The following is a 12,803-nucleotide window of genomic DNA, read 5'->3' on the forward strand; positions in this document are numbered from 1 at the left end:
GTTTGCAGGTATCATCTGCAGCAGGATTTGCTGCTCACTTTTTTAATGTAGCAAAACTCCTTTTCTCTATCTGCATTTGGATAGTTTAATTAAATACTTACAAAAATCAGAAAAATGTGGTTTGTGCAATAGGGTCGATAAAATGTCATTGTAACGTCATCCCAACTTTTCATCTTAGCCATTCAGGACAAAACGCGTGACCCACTGCAAAGCGGCTTCTGATTGATCAATTATTTCCGTGCCTAGAATTTGACAACAATGTTCCTTAAAGGAAAGATAAATCAAGAACACATCAAATGAAGACACGACGAGGACCATCATGATGTTGTGTTAAAAAGTAGTTAAAATATTTTAAACGGGAGGCTGAATAAAAATGCTTTTATTGTCTAAACCTTTAGACATGAACTATTTAACTATAAGGTTTATAGTGTTTTTTTCAATCCCATAGCAGGACGCAAGGAAAGGAACCATCTATGTTAAACTGTACTGTCCCCCTTGGTTGTAGCCTGTGTTTTTATACTCTGGGGAGTGTTGCATTTTTTTTTCCTTTGAACTTAATGAGCATATTTCGCTATCATCATTTGAATTTTGCCAAATGTTGGGTCTTCTTAAATTAGATGGTGCAGTGTGTATAAGAGCAGCCGGATTGTAACTGTCATTGTTTTGGTGCGATGTAGAAAGTGAAAGCATCATCCTGATATCATTGGTTATGGCACATTTGTGAAATAGCGTTGTGTAATCAAATAGCCCATTTATATGGAGTACAGGTGTTCTCAAGCTTTAGTGGACAAAGGGATTATATCTGCGCTAATACCCAGTTAAGTAGGAGGTGGCTGCCGAAAAAAGGGGACAGTGTGAAGGGGGGACCCCTCCCCCTGGTTGGATATCAAAGGACCACAAGAAAAGACTTGAGGTAGTCCCTAGGCACCTGTTTGTTGTAATAATGAAAGGTATATGTTAGAAACCATAAGTTATTTAATTAGGTCCATACAAGAACACAAGGGTTAAATGGAGATGTATACTCCATCTTCCAGTATCATGGTAATGGTTAAAATATATGATAATACATGCAGCAGGTAAGCTGACATTAAAGTTTTGATTCTGAAAACGAACACAATCCGCTCGCTTTATAGTGATGGTATAAAGTATATAGTGATTTGCAGCAATCTTGCTGATATAAAAGGTTCTGTTTATGAACACAAATTACTCACTTAAACGTGATAGTCCAGGTTGATAGTAAAAGTAATAAAGTTCAGCCCGATGGTGTGCATCGTTTGAAGCAAGTCCCGAAGGATAATGATTAATTGCAGTATCACACGCTGTTGGTAATATTCCCCGAACTGATCGCACAATAAAAAGTCAATAAGATGGATGCGAGTCATTGAATATCAAAGGTGTACAAAGCTCCGGTGTGTCACAGGAGGGTAAAGAAGGTGAACTTACCCCGCACCTGGAGGGCCCGCTCTGCAGGTGCCTGTTCCAGGAGGCCGCTGTGTGGTTCTCCGTCCGTGTTGCTTGGCATCCAGCTGTCAAGTGAAAGTACGTGATCCGCGCATGCGCATGCAGCAGTGTGTATCCGGTCTGTACAGACGTGCAGGGAGGAAGCCTATTATTGTGCGAAACGCGTAGGTTACGAATTCCAAACGGATTTACCAACATCAACTATCATCTACACTTTTGTATTGCCACATCAACTGCACGTCTGTACAGACCGGATACACACTGCTGCATGCGCGGATCACGTACTTTCACTTGACAGCTGGATGCCGAGCAACACGGGCGGAGAACCACACAGCGGCCTTCTGGAACAGGCATCTGCAGAGCGGTTCTCAAGCTTTATCTAAACTCCAGAACCACAATACAGGAAACTATCTTGGGCCTGGGCTCTGTTCAAGTAATGGGTCCCCATGCTACATTTTTTATTGTGTTTGATTGCCCACTGTTGGTACCCAATAGTGTAGTTGGGTAAATCTGAAAGTGTTTTGGGTAGATGGTGGCATGGCCTACTGTGGTCTGAATTTCCAATTGGGATTTCCTGCAGTTATGCATAAACTGCATTATTATTTAATCTATGCATTCAGCTAGACATAAATCTTTCATCTACAGTAGATGAAGAGGATGTCTTTTAAGTAGAGATGCTGACTGACCCCCTGTGAATTGGTTTTGGTTTTGGTTTTGGATCTGGATTAGCTTAGTGTTTTGGTTTTGGCAAAACCACCCTCGTGTGTTTTGGTTTTGATTTTGTATTTTTTTAGAAAAAATCCTAAAATATGCTAAAATCACATAATTTTGCTCTTTTTTTGTTCCTACATTATTATTAACCTCAATAACACTAATTTCAAGTCATTTGTACTCAATTTTGACCACCTCGCAGATCACAATATTATTTTCATACACTTTTGGACAAATACTGCAGCGACCTGGCTGGATGGTAAGCGACAGAGCAATGACACAAACACACGGCAGTTCCTAGCACATCTAGGACACATTGGCACACAGCAGTGACAGAAAAGAAAAATGGGGGCTCGCCCTCCCTTCCACCCCTCGTTCTTAAAAGGGAATGCAAAACTCGCGAGATCCGAGATCCGACGACGTAACAATGACGTTTTGCCTCGTTTTTAATTCCGAGGGCGCACGACAGCTCGGAACGGTACTCAGATCCCCTAAGTTCGGGTGTGTTCGGTTCTCCAGGAACCGAGCCTGAGCATCTCTACTTTTAAGTGACATTCTTTGCTTTGCAGAAGGGCATACAGCCCTTACACCTCCATAAATATTAGGCGCACCTTGTCCAATGTAAATCAAAGTTTGAAACGCGCCCAAATGCCGCGTATAAAACAGCCCCGATATCCCCTGACTCTCATGATTAGTGACGTCAAACTCGGCTGTATTTTAGGAGAATAACATTGCAGTTTCTAAAATAACTTAATTATAAATTAACCACACGTATTTCTTGCATATGCGAAGTACATTAGATAACACTGTTGTGCTGTGATTAAAATGACAAGGACGCCTTGTGAGAGAAAATGTTTAAAACATCTAAACTTTTTTTTTTTTAATGATGGCAGCTTGATGAAGCTGATGTGATGGTTAGTGTCACATTGTATCACTGCAGCCCCATTCTTATGTTGTTCATATGCTGCATGAAATGAGAAATAGCTTCTAGTGAAAGCTGAAAATCCTCAGATCTGCTTTTAATTCAAAGGAGCACGGTGTCCAGATCACTTAAGATGTTATGTGGAGCCTCTAAGGATTTTTATTTTCATTGTGAAGAAATTTGTATCGCTGCCAAGTGGGTTCGACTATCTTGTTTTTATTTGCCTAAAATTAAGTCTGCAGAAGCTTTTACTACAAAGCAGAGGAAAAAAAATCTGAAGACAATCTGTTCTATGGATGCACCCAGAGCAATGTTCATTATTATTAGAATGTAGCAGACTTGAGTAAAGTTCCGACAATAGAATCTTCGAGATCCGCTGCCTCTTCGCCATTCCGCGGAATGGCTGTTTCGCAACCTAACTGTAAATTTGGAGTTTACGGAAATTAAGCATAAGGAATAGAGCTGGGACAGTGATTCATTCTGCTGTATGGAGAGGTTGAGACAGAACTGGGAAGACTTAAAGCCAAATTCCACCAGCAGAACATGCAAAATGTTAATGCAGAATGCTGTGAATTTTCTATGGAATAGTTCTGAAAATTTGGCTCATCTCTGACATGTATGTATCATATCTTACTATTATATTGCACAGGTGATATATATTATGGTATAACCAGTGAGGCTCAACATTGTTTTTAGCTTTGAACCCTTAGGGCCTGAGTCATTAAGGAAAGTAAGGCAAAATAAAAGGAGTAAATGTTCTCCAGGACAAACCATGGTACAATGCAAGGGGTGCAAATTAGTTTATAATTTTGCACATAAGTTAACTACTGGCTGTTTTTTCATGTAGCGCACAAATACTTGATAGTTTTATTTTTACACTGAAATTTAAAGTTGATCTAGGACATGCCCTACCCCAACTATAAATCTTTCCCCACATTTTAAATTTACTTTCCCCTCCAGTGCAACATGGTTTTGCCCAGGTGCAAAGTTACTCCTTTTTTTTTGCTTTGCTCTCTTTAATGAATCAGACCCTTAGGGCTAGATTTACTAAGCTACGGGTTTGAAAAAGTGGGGATGTTGCCTATAGCAACCAATCAGATTCTAGCTTTCATTTATTTAGTACCTTCTACAAAATGATAGCTAGAATCTGATTGGTTGCTATAGGCAACTTTCCCACTTTTTCAAACCCGCAGCTTAGTAAATCTAGCCCTTAGTGTCAGTGAGTCATTCTTCTGGAACCCCAGGTGTTAGTGCGCCATCATTCCGGTTCCTGATAGAATGTATTGCATAATTGACACTTAGGGTACCCCAAAAACAAACCCTGGGCTCCCTATTTGATGATGTTCTGCCCCTCTGGGATACACTCCTAATTTTAAAATATGTATACATGTTGAGTAGTGTGGTCTTCAGTTTATTAGCCATACTCATGTATTGTAAGGAAATAGATACCTCTACAGTGTATTATAGATAAGATTACCATGTGTCCACTTTTCTCATGATAACCCTCTGCTATCACCGGGCCACCGTAGCGGCAGCACCCATGGTATTTTTGCCATTGCCAGCATATCTTGCAGCAGTCACATAAGACATAAGGCACCACCTATTATATATTATACATATATTAGATGTTCCCTGGAATTTCCGTTACCTGTATTAAAGCACTATATCTGCAACATCATGACTTTATATTGTCATTCATCACCTCAGTGGTTACATTATCTTATATATTATTGATTTAATTTAATTAATTTATTATTGTTTAGATAGAGCCAGTCGTTTTATGCGGCGCTGTACAGAGAATATGTTGTCTTTCACATCGGTCCCTGTCCCATTAGAGCTTACAATCTAAGTTTCCTATCACGTATACACACATAGACTAGGGTCAAGTTTGTCAGAAGCCAATAAAATAACACTGTGATACCATAATACTATCATGTCATAACACTATAATAGCATACCATAATATCATACCATAATTCTATAATAGTATACCATAATAGCATACCATAATACTATAATAGCATACCATAATACTATAATAGTATACCATAATAGCATACCATAATACTATAATAGCATACCATAATATTATAATAGTATACCATAATAGCATACCATAATACTATAATAGCATACCATAATAGCATACCATAATACTATAATAGCATACCATAATAGCATACCATAATACTATAATAGCATACCATAATAGCATACCATAATACTATAATAGCATACCATAATACTATAATAGTATACCATAATAGCATACCATAATACTATAATAGCATACCATAATACTATATTAGCATACCATAATATTTTAATAGCATACCATAATAGCATACCATAATACTATAATAGCATACCATAATACTATATTAGCATACCATAATACTATAATAGCATACCATAATACTATAATAGCATACCATAATAGCATACCATAATACTATAATAGCATACCATATAGCATACCATAATACTATAATAGCATACCATAATAACCATACTGTATTTGCTATAACATTCAAGTAAAGGAAAGTCAATGCAAAGCAACATCCTCTACAACATATCAAAATATTTTCATGTGCGGTGAACCTGTAATGATTATATTATAAGATTATATTAAGTTAAGCAGCACATGGAAGCTTTTGGCAATGGGCACAGATGAAACAATGCCATATATTTAAACTGCAAATCGACATAAATAAGCAACTATGGCATAGAGAGCCCCCATGCCACTTTGTCCTGCCCACCCTCTTTTTTTGATTTGGTGATACCAAGCAGTAAAGGAAATCCCAACTCAAAATTTTCTATAATAAACAGTATATAATGACATCGGCCATCACAGTCTGTATACTGTACTAGAAAGCTGTACCTACTGCAAGGTCACATGGTGTTAGGGAGATGTATGTGCTTTAACCTTCCATATAGGGCTCAGCCCAGTAACGGTCACATCCCTTGCACCCCTTTACGTTACACACACCCCCCGATTCTAATATTTAATAGCAGGGTTTTTTTGTGCTTTAATTTTCTACAAATTTTCAGCAAAACTTACCATATGAGAACGTTGCATGATGGGAATTTACTCAGCAATAAATCTATATCTGATAATGTTTCTGATTAAAAATTGGACTAATTCTACCTTTTTCACCACCGCCCTAGCCTCATTATTATTCCTATTATCATCCCGAAACGCCCCCCAAACCCCCTTTGCCATAGCGTTTCCGGAGAGCACACTTTCTGTCACCTATGGTAAAAATAAGACAGACCCTTGAAAACCAGAATGCATATGGCAAAGTAAAACAATAGTGGTCCTAGCAAGTTGCTCCAACATTCTCTTTCCTCTACACAAACTAAAATATTTACAATCTTGTAAACATAATACAAGTCATAGATGCATGTAAATTATTTGTAATTGAATAATACATACAATAAAATATAAATACATTTGAAACAAGTAAAAATGCAAAAATAATAAATGATATATGCAATTAATGTAGCTAAATTAGGGTGATCCTTTGTAGAACGAAAACTATGGAAAAAACCTGGACAATGCTTTATAATGAGAGCGCAATAGTCCCCATTAGATGGTACTCACTACTACTGTAAATTACATAGTACGTTGTTTGCCGGAAGTATCTCATATCTCATAATATAAACTGCTCTCCTCGTTACTCTAGTTTTATCCTGTACAGTTATAGAAAGAGCCGTGCAGCTGCAGAGGCATTGGGCTGTAAAGCTGGATTCTCGTGCTTGACACCTGGTTGATATGCCGTTGGCAAATATCTCTTCTTTATATCTTTGCCACCAAATTTAGATTGAAGGTCTCCGAGCAGCAATTCATTCTGCTTTTCAGTTCTGCATATGTGCATTGGGTAGCAACATACTTTTTTAAATTAACTCCACTATTGAAATCAGGAGCATAGAAAAAGGGGTTTGAGCTGGGCGATAGCCCCAGGCGCTGCGGTGAGGAGGGCGCCGCGGGCCAACTGTGACAAGAAATGGGCTGTATTATAAGAACGTGTAGTTATAAAATATGACAGAAAGGTAAAAGGGCTATTTTTATTTCTAGCTTATTATTGCACTATGCAGAGCTGCTTTTTTATGGGTGGTCACTGGTGGTGTGGTATAATGATGCTTCAACGCTGAGTGTCCAGCAAAAGTAAGAGAGAGATATGCAGGGGGAGTAGTGGGGACAGAACTGCCCAGTGGGAGAACTGTAGGAGGGAGGTGATAGAAGTAGGGGAAGGGAAAAAACAGTCGGGGAAGGCAGAGGACAGTAGGGGAACAGTGAGAACTGTAGGGGAAGGGATATTAAGGGACAGTATTCAGGATTACTTGGTACGCAATAAAATTATTAGTGGGAATCAACATGGATTTGTGAGGGATAGGTCATGTCAAACTAATCTAATTAGTTTCTACGAGGAAGTTAGTGGGAACTTAGACCAGGGCAGGACAGTAGATGTGGTCTACTTAGATTTTGCAAAGGCCTTTGATACAGTGCCACACAAGAGGTTGGTTTACAAAATAAGGGAACTGGGTCTAGAAATCAAAATTTGTACTTGGATCGAAAACTGGTTAGAGAATAGGGAACAGAGAGTTGTGATAAATGGAACATTTTCTAATTGGTCAAAGGTCTTAAGTGGAGTACCTCAAGGTTCCGTGCTGGGACCACTCCTTTTTAATATATTTATTAATGACCTTGGTGATGGTTTAGAGAGTAAAGTTTCTATTTTTGCAGATGACACTAAACTCTGTAAGGTAATAAAATCAGAGCAAGATGTAGCTTCTCTACAGAGGGACTTAAATAAACTGGAGGATTGGGCGGCTAAATGGAATATGAGGTGTAACATAGATAAATGTAAGGTTATGCATTCAGGGATCAAAAACAAGAACGCAATCTATAAATTAAATGGAATTAATTTGGGAGAATCTATAATGGAAAAGGATTTGGGAGTGCTCGTAGACAGTAGACGTAGCAATAGTGCTCAATGTCAAGCAGCAGCTGCAAGGGCAAACAAAGTATTGGCATGCTTAAAAAGAGGCATAGATGCAAGGGAAGACGGTGTAATTTTGCCACTGTATAAATCGTTGGTAAGACCTCATCTTGAATATGCAGTACAGTTCTGGGCACCACTCTATAAAAAAGATAATTTGGAACTAGAAAGGGTTCAGAGAAGGGCGACAAAATTGATAAAGGGTATGGAGTCATTAAGTTATGAGGAAAGGTTAGCCAGTTTAAGCATGTTTACTTTAGAAAAGAGGCGTCTAAGGGGAGATATGATTACTATGTACAAATACATTAGGGGTCAATACAGAGAGCTTTCATGGGAACTTTTTATACCAAGGACCATACACAGGACACGTGGTCATCCCCTAAGGTTAGAGGAGAGGAAATTTCACAACCAGCAAAGGAAGGGGTTCTTTACAGTAAGGGCAGTCAAGATATGGAATTCATTGCCAGGTAAGGTTGTGATGGCAGATTCAATAGATATGTTTAAGAAAGGGTTAGACAAATTTTTAGCGGAAAGGTGTATCCAGGGATACGACCGTTAATTTAAAATAAAGGATAGTAGTGGATATAGGGTAAAAATTGGATTGCAATATTGAGTCTGGGGGGACTTTCAAAATTGAAACAGATGGGCGGTTGCCTACTCTGGATTAATTTCAAATATAAGTGCAGGATCGCAGGAGATCCAAAATAGGTTGAACTTGATGGACTGGTGTCTTTTTTCATCCTCATCAACTATGTTACTATGATATAACAGCAGGGGGAAGGGATAGAACAGGAAGGGAGAGAACAGTAGGGGGAAGGGAGAGAACAGTAGGGGAAAGGGAGAAAACAGTAGGGGGAAGGGATAGAACAGTAGGGGGAAGGGATAGAACAGTAGGGGGGAGAACAGTAGGGGAAGGGAGAGAACAGTAGGGGGAAGGGAGAGAACACTTGGGGAAAGGGAGAGAACAGTAGGGGAAGGAAGAGAACAGCAAGGGGAAGGGGATAACAGTAGGAGAAGGGAGAGAGCAGTCGGGGAACAGTGAGAAAAATAGGGAAAGGGAGAGAACAGCAGGGGGAAGAGAGAGAACAATAGGGGGAAGTGAGAGAACAGTAGAGGAACAGTGAGAACAGTAAGGGGGAAGGGGATAACAGTAGGGTAAGGCAGAAAACAGTAGGAGAACAGTGAGAACAGAAGGGGGAAGGGAGAGAACACTGGGGGAAAGGGAAATAATAGTAGGGGAAGGGAGAGATCAGTAGAGAAACAGTGAGAACTGGAGGGGAAAGAGATAACAGTAGGGGAAGGCAGAGAACAGTAGGAGGAAGGGAAAGAACAGTAGGGAAAGGGAGAGAACACTATGAGATGGAAAAGAACAGTAGGGGGAAGGGAGTGAACAGTGTGGGGAAGGGAGTGAACAGTAGAGGGAAGGGAGAAAGCAGTAGGGAGAAGGGAGAGAGCAGTAGGGGGAAGGGATAGAGCAGTAGGGGGAAGAAAGAGAACAGCAGGGGGAAGGGAGTGAATAGTAGGGGGAAGGTGAGAGATGGGGAACAAGAGAATTGCAAGGAGGAGAGAGCTGAACTTGAAGTGGAGGATGGAGCAAGTGAACTGCACTGGGAGGGGGAGATATAATTGCATGATAAGGGCAGAAGGGGAGAGAGAGAACTGCAGGTGATAGCAGGGGTGAACTCAGAGTCATATGTTTGTATAATATAAAATTTGTATAATATACATACTGTACATACACACACATACATACAGTTAACACATCATGAAAATATATTGAGAAAGCTGTTCTGCTGTCACGCTATAGAAATTCCATTGTGAAGATGGTGCTCCCCTGACCTATTTCCACAGTGCAGAGATAATTCCATAGTTATATAATGTTCAATTACAATTTTCAGATACAGTAGGTGCACTTAACATATGATATTCTGTGCAGTTGGACAGACATAGTAGCTCTGCACATTCCAATATATTATTTTAGTAGTAATTCAATTATATTTTGAAAACTTCCTTTCAGTAAATATTTATTTATGCAAAAAAGTATAGTGAAAATTGAATACAATATAAAGATCAGGACAGTCCTCATTGTTCCACCTGCAATGCTTATTGTGCTGTAATCCTGACAATGGTGCAGATGAATAAGTTATAAGTTGTTTCTAATAACTATTTTACCTTATTTGGTACCTAAATAAATGATATAGTGGAACCTAACTTCAAACATCAGATAACGTTGGTATAGAAACCTTATGCTAACATCCAGTAAGGAAAGAAAGACAGCATAAATGTTCCAAACCTGGGTCTGCCTTTGGAAATTAGGGATAGCTGTTATTTAAACAGCAGATAGCAAATATAGCTCCTTCTACTGTTTAAATAGCAAGTGAAATGATCTTTGCACTGTAGAGAAGGCCAGAAGAGAATTGCCTGGACTACATTACCCATAGTCCCATGCTGTCTTTAGAGATGAGTGAAGTTGCAGTGATATTTGCAGGGGAACAGACCATTTCTCAGAGGTGCAAAGTTCTGGTGATACAATCGTCAACATATGCTTTTGTTTCTCCAGTCTGAGTTATATTTGTAGATTTCAGTTATGGTGAATTTAATGAATAGAGCTGGAAGTGGACGACCTATTCATTGTATGTTGTGGGTGGAGTAAGTATTGTTACATCCCACAGAACATCATCCTGCATAATGCAGAGAGAGGATGCACTCTGTACAGACAAATAAATAAAGCAGTGTTCAAGAAAACAGACCAGCACTAGAAAAAAAAAGAAAACATTTAAGCATACTTGCCTACTCTCCCGGAATTCACGGGAGGCTCTCGAAGAGTAGGCAAATTCACGGCATTGAATGGAGGGGGTGGGGCTTAATGACGCTATTACGCACCTCCATTCAATGTCGTGAATTTCGGCTTTTTATAGTGGGGCGGGACTATGGTGACGCGACAATGTCAACTTGCCCCCCCCCCCCTCCTACCCCATGTCACATGACTTCTCCCCTCGAATCTCCCGGGGGAGAAATCTTAAAAGTTGGCATGTATGCATTTACATAAATATATATATATATCAGACTTGCCCACTCTCTCGGAGTTCCAGTCAGGTCTCCCGGTCTCCCAGGAGAGCAGGCCAGTCTCCCACATTCCGCTCACCTCCTAGTGAATTGGGCAGGATGGGAGCCTCTATGACACGATTTGCAGTGAATCGTGTCATTTTGGCTTCGTCCTCGGTCGCTTTTGTGTCATTTCGTCGCGGGGGCAGGGCCAAAATAAGGCGATTCGCCAAGCTCCCTTCCGTCCTCATACCCCAACTTTAAAACTTGGTAAGTATTATATAGTATAGTAGTATATAAATATATGTATGTGTGTATATATATATATATATATATATATATATATATATATATATATATATATATATATATATATATATATATATATATATATATATATATATATAATTTTATTTTGCATACAGGGAGAATAGTGGCTGTTTTTGCATGTAGCACACGTATATTAGGCAGCTCTGTTTTGCACTCCGATTTAGAGTTAGACTAAGACGTGACCCCCTTCGAACTCTAAATCTGTCTGCTAACTGTTCTCCCCCATCCTGCACAGCAACATGGTTTTACTAAGCTGCAAAAATGCACCTTAAATATGGATGGACTCCTAACTCTAAATCAGGCACTATGTATGCAGTAGGGCATGTAGAAGCCAATAGATAAATGTTATGAGCACCATAGATGTAAAATTTACACCTGCGCTCCTCCGCTTCAGGGGACCGAAAGTGTGAATTTTACATTCTCCGTAGGGGATAAAATGAGAAGAAAAATAAAATAATAAAAAAAAAGATACACAGAAAAATGTGTATACTTCCATTATTATGAGCCACACAACCTCTACTACAGTACATATATTTGGTATTCCAGTAATCTTGGTCAGTTGCAGAATAAAATGTGATGTACATTTTGTGTGTTGAATTCATTGTGTAAAAGTTGCAGAGAGAAGTATAATGGAAAAGTGTGTTTTTATTTATTTAGTTTTAACTTATTTTCCCAATTTAAAACCTGTAGATGAAAAGCACATTTACTAAGGTATCAAAAGAAAGTTCTGTCTGTCCTAAAAAAAAAAAAATGTAATAGTGCTTATAACAGTTATTCCTGATGAAGTCACTGCAGCAGCACTAATTACATTCCTTCTAAACCATACCTGCCAACTTTTCCTCATTGGCTTCAGGGAGATCCCGTGGGAGGTGGGCGTGTAGGGGCGGGGCTTGGTGAATCACATCATTTTGGCCACACCCCTAACCGATTGTCAAAAATGTGGCCAATTACAGCAGGGGGTGGGGCTAAGATGACACGATATATGCGTCATTACGCCCCACCCCCCAACACTTATCTATTGCGGGGCGAGAACTTGGGAGGTGGCCCTGCTCTCGCAGAAATGCGGGAGTCTCCCGGACATTCCGGGAGAGTAGGCAACTATGCCTTAAAGAAAAGCAGCTAATGAATCTCTAGAGACTGAAGTGTCTTTTACATTTTTTTGTCTCCGTTACTGGAGTCATGTTGTCTTACCTGTCACTTCCAAAGTTGTAGTCCCTCCCCCGGTAACACCAGGTTACCATGTGTCTTGGTAACATAATAAATACAATGGAAAGTACATGGTAATTGCCAGTATCATGTATAATACGTACAGTACATTCACTTCACATCTC

The 12,803-nt window shown here is 39.4% G+C and overlaps 1 protein-coding gene across 5 annotated transcripts in view; it reads left to right on the forward strand.

Annotated features, from left to right (window-relative positions):
- Positions 1-12,803, forward strand: part of TAFA1 (TAFA chemokine like family member 1) — a 314,483-nt gene that overhangs the window by 290,385 nt on the left and 11,295 nt on the right. The window lies entirely within an intron of this gene.

This window comes from Mixophyes fleayi, chromosome 8 (genome assembly GCF_038048845.1).
Source record: "Mixophyes fleayi isolate aMixFle1 chromosome 8, aMixFle1.hap1, whole genome shotgun sequence".
Taxonomy (NCBI): domain Eukaryota; kingdom Metazoa; phylum Chordata; class Amphibia; order Anura; family Limnodynastidae; genus Mixophyes; species Mixophyes fleayi.